This window comes from Telopea speciosissima, chromosome 3, assembly GCF_018873765.1.
Source record: "Telopea speciosissima isolate NSW1024214 ecotype Mountain lineage chromosome 3, Tspe_v1, whole genome shotgun sequence".
Taxonomy (NCBI): domain Eukaryota; kingdom Viridiplantae; phylum Streptophyta; class Magnoliopsida; order Proteales; family Proteaceae; genus Telopea; species Telopea speciosissima.
This window is the reverse complement of record NC_057918.1, coordinates 41330829-41348168: the sequence shown is the minus strand read 5'-3', so window position 1 is coordinate 41348168 and position 17340 is coordinate 41330829. Positions and strand designations below refer to the sequence as shown.

The 17340-nt window shown below is 41.1% G+C and overlaps 1 long non-coding RNA gene across 1 annotated transcript; it reads left to right on the top strand.

Annotated features, from left to right (window-relative positions):
* Positions 1 to 467: 467 nt before the first annotated feature.
* LOC122656819 lies at positions 468 to 16654 on the top strand. Its single transcript, XR_006332176.1, has 3 exons — positions 468 to 477; positions 11855 to 11864; positions 16614 to 16654. It is a non-coding gene; the product is annotated as an uncharacterized LOC122656819 (long non-coding RNA).
* Positions 16655 to 17340: the final 686 nt, after the last annotated feature.

The following is a 17340-nucleotide window of genomic DNA, read 5'->3' as shown; positions in this document are numbered from 1 at the left end:
GTCGACCTCTTCTTCTCTCCTTTGCTTTCACTTACCTTGCGGGCTTGGAGAACATCCTCCATGTTTACAAACTCGTTGCACCGGTCCAAGAGCTCGGCCATGCCTTTGCTCGGCTTCCTGGCCAAGTCCTTGATTATTTCCATGTTGGTGAGCCCATTGCTCATCGTGGTATGGGCCATGGCCTCGTCTAAATCCTTGACGTCCAAAGATTCCTTATTGAAGAGAGAGACGAACGTGCAGATCGACTCATCGGACCTCTGCTTTAAATTGAGGAGGTTGACCGCCATCTTCTTGTGCTTCACACTACTCTGGAAGTGCATGACGAAGGCCCTGCAGAGCTGACCGAAGCTGGTGATGGAGTTCGGTGGTAACCACAAGGTTGCAGCTCCCTTAAGCGACAAAGGGAAGGCTCGGCAAGAAATTATCTCGGTTCCCCCATACATGGTCATCACCTCGTAGAAGTAATTGATGTGGTCGGTTGGATCCGTAGTGCTGTCGTGCCAATCAAAAGGAGGCAGCTTAAACCCCACTGGTAAGGGTGCCGTCATGATCTCCAGAGGATATGGGTGTCGTCCGACCAACGAGTAGGCGTCCGGAGTTGCCTGCTTCTTCAGTCCTTCGACCTGCTCAGCCAACTCTTGCAACCTTCTTTCCACTTCAGTCTCAGGTGCTCGGCCATTCGGCTCGTCCGCCCGGTGTAAGTCATCCTGCTTGTTTGGCCGAGGTTGGCCATTCTACTCTTTGACTCGAGATTAGTTTACGCGGTCGTCCCGTCGAGGTCGGCCATTGTGCTCGGCTCGATTAGCCTCACCCCTCCCAACTCTTCCTTCCCCTTGGAAGTTTGACCCGTGGGGGCTTCTCTGTTGCTCTTCTTGGAGAGGTGGGCTTCGGCGCCGAGGGCTATGGCGAGATCTTTCCCCATTCCTCGTGTCTTATCCTCCACAGAGTTGTTTACCTCGCCCTCGGTTTTCTCTGAGCTGTCCGTCCTCTCTGAGCCGATCGAAGAATACCGATCTTCTCGTGGCCGATGCCACCGGCTCAATTTCTCATCCTGCCCTCGGGCTCCGATGATGCTCTTGCTCATCCCTTCGAGCGCCTCGACTATGGCATGGAGGAGTCTTTTGACGAGACGGGTGTGATGACGCGGCCCGACTTGGCTCGATCCAACGCCGGCCACCCTGCTTGCCTAGGTCTTCCTCTATGCGCACCGAGGCTGGAGGGGGTACGACCTGTGGTTAGCCCATCAGCCCACCCCGGGCCATCTGGGTCATGAAAGTATGCAGCATCTCGTTGGTATGGAGCATCTGCAGCTGCAAGTCCATAACTTGCCGGTTATTCGTCGGGGCTTCGGGATCCAAATTCTCCGATAAGGGTGGCGGCGGTGGTAGGCTCAACCCATTCAAGTTTGGCTCGACCTGTGTCCGGTCAGCCACTGCTGTGTCCAGCACACTTCCACCATTCCCACCTTTCGGTAGGGGAATTGGGTTGGCGGTGGCGCCTGCACTGCGTTGAGTTACTCCCCCTCTCGGAGGTCTTTTGATCGCGCCTTGCAGCGACACCTCAGGAAGTGGCAAGTGTCTCTCCTGCCTTTCAGGTTGCAGCTCATCTCCGCGAGAGGTTGAACCATGTTGACCTAATCTCGTGTGCACCATTGTCTCTAGTCTTGAGATGGGTAGAAATGACGATGACTTGCTGATGTTGTTCCCATAGACGGCGCCAAATCTGTTGCGTGTGAAAACCTCCAGTGCCCGGTTCGCCCACAGATGAGCCTGTAAAAACTGAGTGAGTGCAAGAGAGTCGGTGTGGCTCTGGCCTAGGAATCTCCGACGCTCAAGTCAGGTCTCCAATGCAACAGCGTAACAGCTAGTAAAAGTGAGATGAGCGTTTGAGCTCCATACCTGGGTATTTATAGGAAGAGGTGAGGCGGTTGGGAGAGTCCTAGTATGGCAGGAGTTCTTCTTTTGGAAGGCTCTCTCGCGTAGAGCGAGGTGGAGAGTTATTTTCGGAGTCAGACTCTTGCTAATGTAAGAGTCCTAATGGGAGCATGATTCGGTATCGTGCCGAGATTGTGACTCGATCCTTATCCCGTGATTCTCGGGTTATATTGACGTGGCCCCATGATTTCCGGCGGGCCGTTAAGATATCTCGGGTGAAGGGTTCGGCCTCAGTGGTCGGCCTTGCTGGTGGCCGTGGCCTCAATGCTGGGCCCCAAGCTCGGCCTACTGGTGTGAGGTCAGCCTTGAGGGTGGCGCTCCATGGCTCGGGTGCTCAGTACACGGAAGTCCGAATGTTCGATTTGTTAGTGGTCGGATCGGCTCGACCCCACACGGGTCGGTTTGCTCGGCGAACTGTCCTCGGCTTGGCCATGTGTCAACTTCTGATTGGTGGGGTGATTTATGCCTTATCAGTCACCATTGCCCGATTGGGGAACACCAAGATTGAGACTGTTTGTGTATGGTCGGATCAAAATCTGGATTCAGTACCGTTTGGAAATGGTTTTGCAAAAATCTATTTTACATAAAATAATAGATTATATATGATTATTTGAACAAAGTATTTTATCGAGTTTTGCGGGACCCGATCAGATGCACAAACGCTCTTATATAAACATGTACTATGGATTGGGGTTTGGCAGTACATGTGTACATGCCCTAGATTCGATAATGATGGTGTTGATTAGTGGGGGGGTTGTATATGATAAATTGTTATCATATAGGAAGTTATTTAGAATTTGCTATTTTAATTGGTTCTTTATTTAATTAATGGATATAGTGCTAATTGTAATTATCCATAAATATCTATGTATTCTATAAAAGTACGTTCTCCTTCTTTTTTGTCAAATCTTTCAGATACCCAAAATGCCCCTGAAATCCACCCATCCAAAGTCCAAAATACCCCAACTTAGAAAAGGCCAAGAGGTGGCCCTTTGAAACATTGCCACCAACAGGCCGGATGAGGGAATCTAGGAACCGTAAATACCCCAACTCAGAAAATGCCAAGAGTGGGCCCAAAGAAACAGCCCGTCATCTAATCAATTTATTTAATTTTTAAAATTTATCATTTATGTGGAGGGAAAAAAAAAAAAAGAAGAGGTGAGAGAAACTAGGAACCGTCATATAATATATTTATTATTATTATTTATTTATTTTCTTATTAAACCGTTGGAATTTGGAACGGCCAAGAGTGGGCCCATTGAAACGATACCAATACCCGCCCGTCATATAATATATTTTTTAATTAATTCTGTGGGGGAAAAAAACAAGTGAGAGAATCTAGGAACCGTTAGGGTGTTCTTCCAAACTCACATTCCCACTTGAATAGACGTGTCCGCACAACTCTTCTCACTATCTCTCTCATACACAAGTTCCGTGAGAGAATTTATGAATAACAATTGCCAAAAGTTCCCTGAGTCTTTTTGAATTTGTGTTTCCCACACTAACAGACACACCCTCTCATACTCCGGAAACGATGGCTATATAAAATCCCTTTCGTAACCTCTCCCCCAGCATATTGTGTTTTCTTCACTAGGCTCCAGAAATAAGGGAAGATTGCAAAAGTGATTCAAGTTCAAGATTGGTACGTACAATTTTTCTAACACAATATTATTTTATCTATTATGTGTGGATATATTTAACTTATTTCTCTCATCATAAACTTAGCCTCCAATGCCTTCTCCATGTCCTTCTCCATGTCCTTTGTTTCCTCCATGACTTGGTAGCACCATTTCCAACTCTTTCACCACATCAACAGGTGAAATTTCCTCATAAACACACACTGAGATTGGGACATTTGTCTTCTTTACTTTCTTACCAATCATAAAAACACCATTTGATAATACAAATTTTGAGGAATTAACAGCTGTAAACTGAGATTGTATGGAAAATGAAAGAAAGAGGAAGAGAAAGTACCTTCTCTTACAATTTTTTCCCTAGGTATCTGTAAATGTACACTTGGAAACGGTTATTAAAAACGACTCCGGCTGATCATTGAATTGATCGGTTTTTCACTACTGGAACAAATCCAAAAACTCATATGTATAAAAAGGGAAAATAAAAAACAGAAGCACTAAGGAAGAACCGAATCAGTAATGAGAGTCCTGATCTCTGATGATAGTAATTGAGAAAAAACCAAAAAAAAAACAGAAAATATTAGCCACCTAAAACCATAAAAATAACCAAAGAACAAAGAAATAGAATGCTTCGAGAACTACAATTTTAGAAAAATCACCACCAAAATTGGTTGTAGAATAAAAGAGATGACAGAAAGAGAGAGACAGTTTGAGAATTATAAGGAGAGAGAAGAGTAGGCAAAAGAGGGAGTTTGGGATGGGGAGGGAGAAAGGGTAATAGAAAATACCAGAGGAAGGGGTTTCATGATGGAGAAAGTGAAAGAATTGGTCCTCTTCATGGATTTCAGCGAGAAGAAATGTGGAGTAAATAAAATAAGATTGAAACCACTTATTCCGCCATATCAGGGAATGGGTATAGAAGGTTTTGCTTGGTTCTTCAGATACAGACAATAGTGAGGAGGATTTAAAAACCACAAATACTAAGAGAGACAAGCCTCGATGTGAGCGGAGACTCCATCAATTGCAGCGGCTTGCGAGAGAAAGGCAATCGATAGAATACGATTCATTTGAAACTTAAAAGAGACAAGCCTCAACAACAAGAGATGTGAGCAACAGCTGGTTGAAGAGAGCACGAAGGGGTTGGTGATCTGTAGAAATGTTTGCAAATGCATTCGACCTCCAGAGATGGTGGAGAGAGATAGAGAGACGTGACTGTTTGAAGGACTAAAGGAGAAATCATGGTCCTATCCCTAAAAGGAGCGTGTGCATAGAGATACTAATTTTGATCGAGTGTGATGGTGAGACTTGAGAAATGTATTAGCACTGCTGCCGGAGGGAGCGAAGAAGAGGTTGTTAGTGGTTGGGAGTTGGGACTTTGAGGGGTGAGGGACAAAAAATGTGGAGTATATCGCAAAATAGATAACAAATCTCAGTTTAAATTTTGAAGTCATGTTCTTTTTGATAGTTTATGGATTTATGGATTTACTATTGAGTAGCACATTGACATCATAAATCCCTGTCATACAAAATATTAAGTCTCAGTTGTTTATTTACTAACGAATTTGAGGGTTATATATTTTTGTTTGAATATCACATTATAGTAGGACTGCATTAGTTGCACCGCAAAGATGCTTTGAAGTGTTGCATATCCAAAGTTTATAGTTTCTACTTCAAAATTGATAATAGAAACTATTCAAGTAGAACATCAAAAAGAATTGTTACAGAGAAACACAAAGAAAGATATGCAAAAAAGAAGAGAGTCATTGATTTAGAAGACAATCAAGATCAGCAAAAGAAGAAGGAAAGAATTGAGAAGGAATAGATAGGCAAAGCTAAATGGAATAGCTACAAACTGTGTATTTAGAAGTAAATTCAGAATTGATGTAAATGAACATTGTAACTATTACTGAAAGTAGTGTTTTCAATTTATAACTCTTAATTTTAACTTCAAATTATTTTTTATGTGGATTATTATATACCAACAACTGCCTAGCGTACTTGCTAAGCTGTGGTATGCTTCATGCCTTACACACTAGGAGATCTCGAGTTAGTTACAAGACTTACACATTGAATGATAAAATGTTAATAATGTGAGACTACACATCATGCTTTCTCGCACTCCAACATATGGCCCCACGTGCATTTGCACGTGTGAGTTTACTAGTTAAATAAAGTAACTAATTAATACTTTCCCTATTAGATTCTGCTTCTTCACCTTTTTGTAGCACTCTGAGTTTAAGCAAAACTGTCAAACTGAGAGAGAGAGAGAGAGAGAGAGAGAGAGAGAGAGAGAGAGAGAGACTCTCACTGGGATTAATTCTAATCCATTTAGGGTTTTTAGAAAACCCAAGCTCTATAAATTGGGGACCAAAAACGCAGAGGGGGCAGTGCTCTGCGTTTTCAGCCTGGCCCTCTCTCTCCTGTGTTTTGGTCACTCTCTCTCCCTCTTGTGATCTCTCTCTTTCTTCTTCTAGTTTCTCTCACCTGTGTTTGAGAGTTAGGGTTTTAGAAACCCAAATCTGTGCTGAAGAATTTGAGAGCATCTGGGATTGACTTGAAGAACCTTGGTAGCACCATTGGAGGTTCAGATTTGTTTGCTTGGAGCGTTCACTGGAGGAAGAGCCATTGTCTATTGGAGGAGAAACACTTGAGGCGCACCAGGTTAGCAATTCTTGATTAATTCATTCAATTTTAATTATTTAATATTTATGGGATGCGAAAGAAACTCGAATCGATTTATTTTCGCTACGCATTTGAGTATGGGATGGATCCCTCATGCCATGTGATGACTAGAGATGTATTTTTCTCTGTCCCTAATGTGTTCTATAATTGCGTGGGACACATGAGGGAAGGAGAAACCCTAACAGGGATGCCCCAGGGTTCCTGATGAGCACATTTATGTGTGAAATCTTAGGGCATAAAACATACATTTTACCACATTGGACAGAGTTACTTGGTGCTTTCTTGTGCGTTTCAGGTCTTTGGACTATTTATTGCTATTCTGGACTATCGGAGACTATATCTCAAAATTTACACGTAAAGCTGCCTAATATTTTTGCATGGCTGTAAAGAGGACTAAATTTGGAGCAGGTTGGACGTGACGGAACGCAAGTACGCATTCGTCTAGGCCACCGTACAGTCAATTGTTCTTTTCAGCCCAAAAAATGATAATGGGCCAGAAATGAGCCAAAACACAAGCCCGGGTCAGTTTGAATTTTTGGAGATTTATATTTGGCATCAAGGAAGATGATTATGATCAAGGGTTGAGATCTTCTCAAGCATTTACCTCTTTTTGCATCTTTTTTTTACTATTGGAGGAGAGAGAAAAGCCACATGGGACCTACACCTGTTCACATGTGACCAAGGGTAGGATGGGAATAATTCTCACTGAAGCTACCAAGGAAAAAGGAGGAATTTCATATCCAAATTAGAAGTTTAGTGGGCTGCAAGTAAGGATCGGCCAAGATGGGAGAAATAGTAGGAGAGATAGGAGGAAAAAGAGATTAAACAAAAAAAATAAAAATAAGAAGAGATAATCTCTCTCTCCCTCTTTCCTAATCCATCTCTTTCTCCCTCCTACTCACGGCTCTCACCACCTCTCCCCTATTTATTTATTTATTTATTTTTCTCTTCCATCTCAATTCCCACTCACATTCCATCTCTCACTCCACGATTCTCTCTCGCATCTCTAGTTCTTCTCTCTACTAAAATCATTTTACTAATACCTCTCCCAAGGTTTCCCCAACACTTTAAATTTCCCTATTTTATCTCCTCCCTCCCACGTTATCCTCTCTCCCATATCTTTATTTTTTATTCTTTTCTATTTTATCTCCTCATTTTCTTCTCTCTCTCCTAAAATCTCTCCCACTCTTTTATTTTCCTTGGGACTCAAGCACTTTGTAAAGAACAAAAAGAAGGATAAGAGAATATTTTATGAGGAGATTCTCTCCACCTTCCACGATTTTAGAAGGAGGGACTCCTCCCAAAACGTGGAAGCCCCCCCCCCCCCCTCTTCTCCCCTTTCCCCTATAAATACCCCCTTCTTCTCTTGTAAAATTATTCATTCAATTAGTGAAATCTTCTCTTCTTTTCTTTCTAATTTGTGATTTTTGGCTTTCTAGTTCTTAGTTTTAATTTCATAAGTTTAGTTTAATGGTTGTAATAGGTTTAATTCAAGCTCTACTTTTAATTTATGTCTTCTGGTTGTAATATTTTAATTCTTGTTTAGGTTTAATGCTTTCTAGTCTAAGTTCCTAAGTTGATGACAAGACTTGGAGATTTGGAAGAGGAGGCCATGCAAGGTTTGTTAAAGTATCCAAGCTTCTTCAATTAAATTCATGCAAGCAAGTTCAATCCGGTTCAAGCACATCTAGGTTTGCATCCTCTAAACCCTCAATCTCATTCTTCCTCTCCTCTATCTCGTTCTCTCTTTCTTCTTCTCCCTCTATTTCTTTTATTTTTGTTTATGTAGTTATTTTGTTTACGTGGATGTGGATGTGTGGCTACATTTTTATTACTTCTAATTTGCGTTAGTTTGATAGGTTTTCTTTATTTCTGCCAATTTGCCTTAGTTTGATAGGTTAGATGTTCGTGTGTTAGGAAGCCAACTTAATCCCTTAAATACGTAATTTGTTAGATGCTTGTGAGTTAGGATCCATTAGTTTAATTGTCATTAGTTTAATTTAGTGTTTTAATTAATTCAGTTCACTTTGCATTACTTTTAAGTTAGTTAAATAGAGTGGTGTATATCTCATCGTGTTCGACCCGTAGCTACGATTGACCCGTACACTTGCGGTATTATTTTAACTCAAACAGTTCCCATGGGCAACCATGGGAAACCCTAAAATTAAAATGGGGCACCCATGGGACACCATGGGCTAACCCAGGTGTGCAATACCTTAATTGGTTTATAATTGGTTTCCCTAGGGAACCATGGCTTGATCCCTGAACCGTAGTTTGACCTACAAGGAGTTGTTACAGTTTTTAAATAAGAAACATTTACTGCTCTGTAGAGCAGAATTTATGATTTTTGGCTTTTTTTCGAGATAACAAAGAAAGAATGGATGAATTCTCTAAAACCCACAAAAATAAAAAATAAAAAATAGTGCATCGAGGTAGCCAGCTTAGTTTGGCGTGTGTAGTAGTAATTTGTAGCAAAAATTATGAAGCATTCGCAGTAGGTAGCAGCAACCACATACTTGTGTGTGAGTCTATGGATGGTTTTGAGGCTTCACTCTTCATTTCACTCCTCGATTAATGTGTAGAGTGATCGATCTGATTCTGATAATCTGATCCGATCTATTTGAAATTCTGAAACTCTTTTTCTATGAAAAAAAAAAAAAAGAAGGGGACCTGAAAGGAAGACAAACAGAGATTTGAATGAATGAATGTTGGGTTTTTGTGCTTCAAGAACCAATTCTTTATAAGTTTTTTTGTTTTTTTTTTAATTTATAAAAGCACACTTTATTGATGAGGGAACCAAGTTCCAATAGAGTCAGCATACAAGAGATTAGAGACAAAGGGGGAGGAGAACCATATATGAGAGCCTTGTGTAGGAGTTGCAAAAGTGGCCAAAGAGTCCGCTATCGCATTGCCCTCTCTAAGGACATGGGTGAAGGAAATGCTATCGAACCTGTGAAATAGGTTGAAGCAGTCGTTAAGAATATGAACAATTCTCCAAGGAGTGGTGGTTGAAGCCCTATTCAACAAACGAGTGATGAGGAGGTTATCACTCTCAATAATAACCCTCGAGAAATCTAATGAGCAAGCAATCTGCAGTGCTAATTTTACTGCAATAGCCTCTGCTGTAAGAGCGTGATTCCATCCAACTCCAGAAGCAAACCCAAGAATAAAGGAGGAATCAGCGTTTCGACACACTCCTCCAACTCCCGCAAGACCTAGATTCCCTAGGCTAGAGCCATCAACATTAATTTTCAATACATTAGAGGAGGGGGATTCCACTTGACCATTCTGCTTTCTCTTAATGATCTGAAGTGGTAGTGCTTGATCACTTCTTTTGCAATGGAGATTGAACGGAGTTCAATTAGCCTCGGGTTAAATTGCTCCCTAGAGAATATCTAGTTTCAATAGCTGACCCAAATATTCCATAATATGCTACAACAATAGGCCCGCAAAAGCATGGTATCCCTATGGGGGTGGACTGATCCACTGATGAGTGATGATATAAGAGTCATAATAGTATGTTGTTCCAAAATATGAAGTAATCCAGCTTGATACCACACCTCTCTTATGCGATCACAGTCCATAAACAAATGTTATGCTATTTTTGGTATGCTAAGGCATAAAGCGCAAAGAGGATTGATGTCAAGTCCCCTGTTTCGAAGGAGCTGAGGCAAGGGGAGTTTCTGATGTAGAATTTTCCAAAGTAAATGTTGTATCTTGGGGAGAGAAGGTAGATGCCAGATTCGAAGCCAAGGATACTGTTGCTGCTCTTTCCACCCATTGATTGCAAGACTGTAAGCTGAGGCTACTGTGAACACTCCATTAGCAGTTGGAGCCCAAATGAACTTGTCCTCCATCGAGAAGATAGGTATAGGGGTCGAGATTATATTAAAAGTAATATCTGGGGGCCACCAATGAAAGATCATATCCCTCTTCTAAGATCTATGAAAAGAATCTATCAGATCGGACACTAGAGTTGGCCGGGGCCTCTTTGGGAAGAGGAAAAGGAGCCGCTGCCAGGCTACAGTAGGGGATCCAGTTGTCAGTCCAAGGATTGATGAAGTGCCCATTACCTAACTAGACGAAAAGACCTTGACGGAGTAGATCCCTTCCTGAACAGATGGATTTCCACCCCCACGATGCAGTAGATGGACACTTGGCATTGAGGAAGGAACTATTTGGAAAATACTTCCCTTTCATAAGCTTTCCTCATAAGGAATGATTAGGATGTAAAAGTTCCCACGCTTTCTTTGCCAGGAGAGCTTGGTTCATCAAATTAGACTGCTAGACATTCAACCCCCCGAACCTCTTAGGCTTACAAATGGTATTCCATGAAATTGTGGGGACAACACTCTTATTACCATTAGCCCAGTAGAATCTCCTACAAGTCGCATTCAAAGTCTTGAGGATAGAAGCTGGTAATTTGAAGCAAGACATGGTATACTGTGGCATTGCAGATAGAGTGGAGTGAATCAGAACCAATTTACCTGCTGGACTTAGAAATTGAGTCTTCCATAGTAAGAGCTTTTGGGATACTCTATCAATGAGCTTCGAGAAGTAATGCTTTGAGATCTTCCCACCTACATAAGGAATTCCCAAATATATATCATTTGCAGAGGATGGACAAACCTAGAAGTAATCCCTCAACTATCATTTCACTTCAGAGTCCACATTCGGGCTGAAATATGCTTTTGTCTTATTGACATTGATACCTTGCCCTGAGAACTTGCAATATTCTTGCAGGACAGCATTCAGATTTCTGACTTCCATCATGGTGGCTTCTCCAAACAAAATGAGATTGCCTGCGAATGCCATATGAGAAATGCTTTCACTCCCTGCTAATATTGATTCCTTTGATTTTTTTATCATGCATAGCAAGAGCTAGATTAGTAGAGAGTACCTCCGTGCACAAGACAGAGGATCCCCTTGCCTGATCCCTTTTGAAGGTTTAAAGAAGGGTAGGGGGAGCCATTCAGAAGAATACCCATCTGTTTATTAGTATTTATCTTAGTATCTTTTTCACTTCTTTGACTGATAGACAATACTAAACATAAAGAAACAGCTAGCGAGAGAGAGAGAGAGAGAGAGAGAGATTGAGTAGAGTAGAGTTATGGAGAACTCATTCTTTGTAGAAATGGGTGGCTGTGAAGACAGATGGGTCTCATCAATCTTAGCTTTGGAGAACGGTCTGTGACAGATTGATGAGACGTAGAAAGGGTTTGGTTTTACTTTGGGGGATTTGGATTGATGGGGTTTTTTTTTTTTTGAGTTGTCTTCTGTTGCTTCTCCTACACTCTATCTACATTTGCAATCTCATCAACTTTGTTGTAAAGCCAGGTACCTTCGATTGAACTATTGAAGATTCATTTTAACCATGGTGGTCCAAAAGAAAGAGACTTGAATTAAAAAGGCTTAATGCATTATTAGGAATGAAATTTCCTTTCCCATATCTTTTAAAATAGGGTTTTTTAGAATTACCACCCCAAAATCTTTCATATTTACTATTACCCCCCAAAAAACTTTCAAACAACTGCAACCCTTCCCTGTTGCATACTAATAACTAACTGACCCCCACCGTTACAGACCCGTAACGAAGGGGGTTAGTCGTGAGAGTGTACCGTTGTCACGGATTTTTTAGGACCAAAATACCTTTATGTCAAAACGAAATAAACTTCAAAGGTTCCTCCTCTTAACTTCCTCTTCACTTCACCTGTTGCAGCAAACTGGAGGAAGAACTTCGGCGGCGGTGCTACAGCACCCATCCCCGAATCTCAGCCAACTCTCTGGTTTAACTATCTCCATCGTCTCAGGTCACATTGCAATTTTCGGTGAAGTTAAGATAATACATTCATGTCTTCTTCTCCTTATTTTCTCTCTTTGATTAGGGCATAACATCACGATATCTTGCTTCACCGGAAGTGTATTTGCTGTAAATGAAATTACGCTGCCCAACATAAGCTCACAATGCCTAATTTTGTTAAACCCTAAAAAACCAAGTTTTTCTGATTGTCTCATTAAACCCTAGATTTGTTTCAGGAATCTGATCCCTAGATCTATGAATTGAACCATGTTTTGCTTCCTCAAGATAGATAAAGTGCATTAGAGGCTTAGAGCTGTCGGTGATGCCTTGTGATGCAATTTAAAGTCTGTGCTTTCACCAAGAATCTAAAAACGTGCTATGATTGTCTGCTACAGTCAATCCCTGTAGTGGGAGATCTATTAAATGTGAATTGATGCTATCCTCAACCTCCATTTATGCAAACTTTTTTTATACATAATTATTTGTTGTGTCAATGTCACCTATCTGCTTAATAATGTAGATGTGTCGTAGTTTTACCATCAAGCTTAATCTGATTAAGATATTAATGATTTTAACCTTCTCCGTTGAAGTTCAGATCATGGTCTTCTATCATGTCTTTATGTCCATTTAAAGGCTGAATACATTGAATGGTATTTTTTTTGTATATATCTGTTATATTTAGTAAGCAGCTTGGCCATGACTATAATGATAAGGGGATACCTCACCATATGGTTTGCACAAGTTTATCTAATAATATTGATACTTGGGTGTAATTTGTCAAACTAGAATTTTAATGACTGTTCTTGACTAATGTGATTAATTGTTGGTTCTCCCACTTTTCTATAAAATCCATGTACCATGCAGCCAAACAGTCTCTAATCTTCAAGATGACAACGACTGAAGTACAGTACCACTATCTTCAAGGCACATTTACAAAGATTATTGATGTTGAACGATATGGTTACCTAGATATGATATCTGACATATATAACTCACTTTTGAGTACTTTTCCCAAAGGGAGATCTGTGGACTTCAATGTCAAATATATGATAACTGACAATATGAAAGAAATGGTAGTGAAGACAAATAAAGATGTGATGGAAATGGTAGACATGCTTGGTTATTAGGTGGATTGTATCCACATGTATGTCTACAATGTCCAAGTTGGTAACAACATTGACCAGGTTACCATCAATGGACACCATGTCCAGTTTGTGGGTGATACTGCAAGAAATAGACCAGAGATTGGAGCGCCATATCCAACTTTTCCCCCTTACTGATATGTCTACTACAAGTAGTAGGCCAAAGGCTAATATAAGAAGGGGTGGCCTCAGTAATCCTCAAAGGGATGGTGCCAGAAATATTCAAAGGGATGGTGCCAGAAATCGTCAAAGTGATGATGACATGAATGTTCAGAAGGGTGGTGCTATTGTGATGCATAATAGCAGTCAGACTGCTGTTCTTGGGTCAACTAGTGCATCTCATAGCCGAGTCACATTTGACAGTAGGAGTTCTACAGTTATGCATGATAGTGGGGTTTCTTTTACTGAAGTTGATATGTTTAGTAGGTGTAGGAGTGCTAGTATTGTGAGATCTACTACAACTATTTCAGATGCTAATTTTCATCAAAGTCATGTTGATGAACCTAAAGCTTGTTGTAGTTCTCTATCAATTCAAACATCGGATTTTCTCTTCTCAAAAGATGTGCAGCAGATAGACTTCTTCCAATTCATCCAACACACTGCAATAGGTTACAGATTGCAACTTAATTTGAAGTTGAGTAAAGCAAATTAAAAATAAAATGTGCAAATAAGAAGACACAAGATTTATAGTGGTTCATTAAATCCAAACTTACAACTCCTCTCAATCTTGAGAGAATTTTACTAGTATCTTCCTTTCGGTACAATAGGTGGGAACAACACCTTTACAATATTTTTCACGGGATAAGAGAATCCTAATTCTTTTTCATAGGATAAGAGGATCCTAACTCTTTTTCACAGCATAAGAGGATCATACGTATTAATCTAAGTACAGTCTAGATTAATACACTAATGTTTTCTCAAATCAAAAGCATAAACAGTGAAATAAAATAATGGGAAAGGTAAGAGTTACCTAGGCAAGGATTGTGACATATACTCCTTACAAGTGATGAATGATATGTAATGATGCTTAATGCCTTGGCCTTCTTTAGAACTTCTCTTTAGAATGAAAGAAAGTAGAGGTCTTGAGTGTTGAAGTCAATCTTGGATAATCTTGATGGAGACTACTAGACTTCAACCAATGGAGCTTTAAAATGACCTTTCACTTCTCACAAAAGTAGTATTTTGGACTGTAGTGGATGAGTGAAAAGCTTTCACATGTTCTCTATTTATAGCCTCATTTAAGGCTCTAAAAACATGTGCAAAATGTGCTCTAACGGGTAGAAAATGGCTAATTTTTTAGGTGAACCGGTCGACCACTTCATATGACCATTGGGAGAAAAAGAGCCGTTGGAGTCAGCCTTAACCAAACGGTCGATCGTCGATCGACCGGTTGTGTGACCGGTTATCGGTGGGCGATCGTTTGGACAACCGATTGAAATCGGTTAGCCTCTGTGACCAAGTGGGTAAAAAAGCCCCTGTAGCCAGTTGACCGGTTGGATCGATCGTTTAGTGTTTTTAGTCATTTTTCCTGCTTATCTCTGATGATCTTTGGTCTGGTCTTTTTCCAACTTATGCTAAGGCTTTTAGGGGTCCTTAATTCACCTCCTAGAGTCTCTAATTATGCATGAATGAATGATATGCAAGTTTTATTAAAATTCATGTCATACGGTGCATTTGAAGTGAGTACTTAAAACTTTAGTCTTGAGCTTCAATTTTCTTCAAGAGATGTTCCTTCAATCTTTGAAGGGTCTTTTCAAGAACTTCTTTGCTTAATGGGTTTGACATGTCTTTGAAGTCTTGATCGTCCATGCTTTGTCTTAAACATCCTTGAGCTTTAAGCTTTTTATTTCTTGACTTGATTCCATCATCAAAACCTGTTAACCATACTAGAACACAATCTCTTGTGCTTGCACGTTTGTTCTTATCAAAATAATTAGGGAAAATATCATCCCCCTCCTCTCTATGTTTCCTTAATATCATTCCTACCCCCAAGTTTTGAAAAATGATAATGCCCTCCCCTATTTTCCCAAGATTCTATCAACCGTACCCTAACCGTTAAAAAATGCCATTAAGTGATGACATGGCATGAATAAAATTTCTAAAACTCCAAAATGCCCTTAATATAATTCCATTCCAATTTTGCCCTCCCTACCTTCCCTTTTAGGTGTTCTTCTCCCATTTCCTCTACCACCGTTACCACCATCGCCACCACCATCGTCGGCACCACTGCCACCGCTTAAGAGTGCCTATTCTACTTCCACACAAAGTCTCTCTATCTGCCACGTGTTGGGTGCCTCTGGCTTCTGTACTGTTCTAGAGAGTCGCCATGGACATCTTCAACAAGCTCCAAAACTTGGATGCCTACCCGAAGATCAACGAGGATTTCAATAGCAGAACCCTCTTTGGAGGAGTCAACCCCATCGCCTCCTCCATCGTTATGCTCTTGCTCTTCATCTCCGAGCTCAATATGTTCCCTCTGTCTCTCTATCCTCTGCAATATTCTCTTAAAATTAGGGTTTTATTTTTATCCCTCCATTATATCGTCACTTCTTCAATTCCTTTCTTATTTGATCGTTAGGGTTAATCAATGGCACTGCTTGGATAAAAAATGAGTACGTCATAATTTGCTTTGTTTGTTTGATATTTGCCTCAAATTGAACTGAAAACACAAAAAGGGGAAACAAAAGGAGAAGAAGAGTAAATCAGAGGCAATTAAAGGATGGCAAAACGGTAAAAAGGGAAGAAAAAAAGGGTGAAAAGTCTTATAGAGGTGTGGTGATGGAGATAACGATGGCCGAGGGGGACATTATCTACCGGAGCAGGAGCAAGGAATGAAAGGAGAGCAAGGAGGGGGAGGTGAGCGGCAGAGACGGCTGAGATTATCGGAATCAGACAATAGAGGTATTGGTGGTGGTGCTATTGCTAGTGGCGCCGCCGCTGGGAAGCCATGCCTTAGGCCATGGAGAGCTACCCCACTAGCACCCTTCTTTATGTAACGTACAGCAGTGCAGAATACTAGACAAGAGAAAGAGGACTAGAGGTGAGGGAGACCAGGGAAAAGGTAAGACTCTACTCTTCAATCTCCATCTCAGCCTCTGTCTCTGAAAATATCAATTTTGATGCCTCCGCCACGACATGTCCGCAACTTGGAATTAAATATTACCTATGTCTTTCGCCTGTTAGCCATAACACTGGGAAGTAGACATGAATTTAATCTTGGAATTAAAATACTAATCAAGGTGGAGCAGACGCCTGAGATCTTTGGTGGCGGTGTCATCGACGATCGTCAGACCATATTTCTTCGTGGAAAAAGACGGTAGTGGTAGGCTACTGGGAGAAGGGGAGAGAGAGAAGGCGGCTCCAACGTAAACATCAGACTGGACGGCTATAGGATGGCGGCATTGGTTATGGACATCATGAGGGCGGCGGTGGTGGATACAGCCGTGGTGGTGGCGGCGGCGGTGGTGACCATGGCTACTGAAAGAAGAAAGAAGAAAGAATTGAGGTTAGAGAGGAGTGTAATATCATCTTTTCATATACTGTTTTAACAGAATTAGTCACCTAGGGTATGGTTGATAGAATCCTTAAAAAGTAGGGGAGGGTATTATCATTTTTCAAAACTTAGGGATTGGATAGATATTAAGGAAACTTAGAGGGGAGGGGGATGATATTTTCCCAAATAATTATAAAGGACAGAAAGTATTTTTCCCAACACCTCCTCCCATCTGGATAAGGAAAGTGTCTCCAAATAGAGTTTCACCAATGGCTAGTGCAGATACTGCTTAGATCAGACTTGGTGTGACCTCGTCAATTGTTCTCATGCTGTCTTCAGACGACCCCTCCTCAATGGGTTGAATGTGAACCGTGAAATCTTCTTCATCTTCTGAATTCTCCACATATGTCATGTGCCTTGCGGGGCTACGACCATGACACTCATGGGGTTGCGTGGGCTGCCTGGGGGGTCGTGCGCACGATGTACTCTTTATGGGACAAGTGGAGATGTTTTCTGATACAGTGTTTGGTTTTCAGAGACATTGCCAGTTTTCTACGTTCGATTGTCGTCATCGTTGGGGGGGTGACAAAATTCAGTGTCTACACCTATCTATTTTCAGCCCTAATCCTGGTTGTTGCAATTTAGTCTCTCTCTC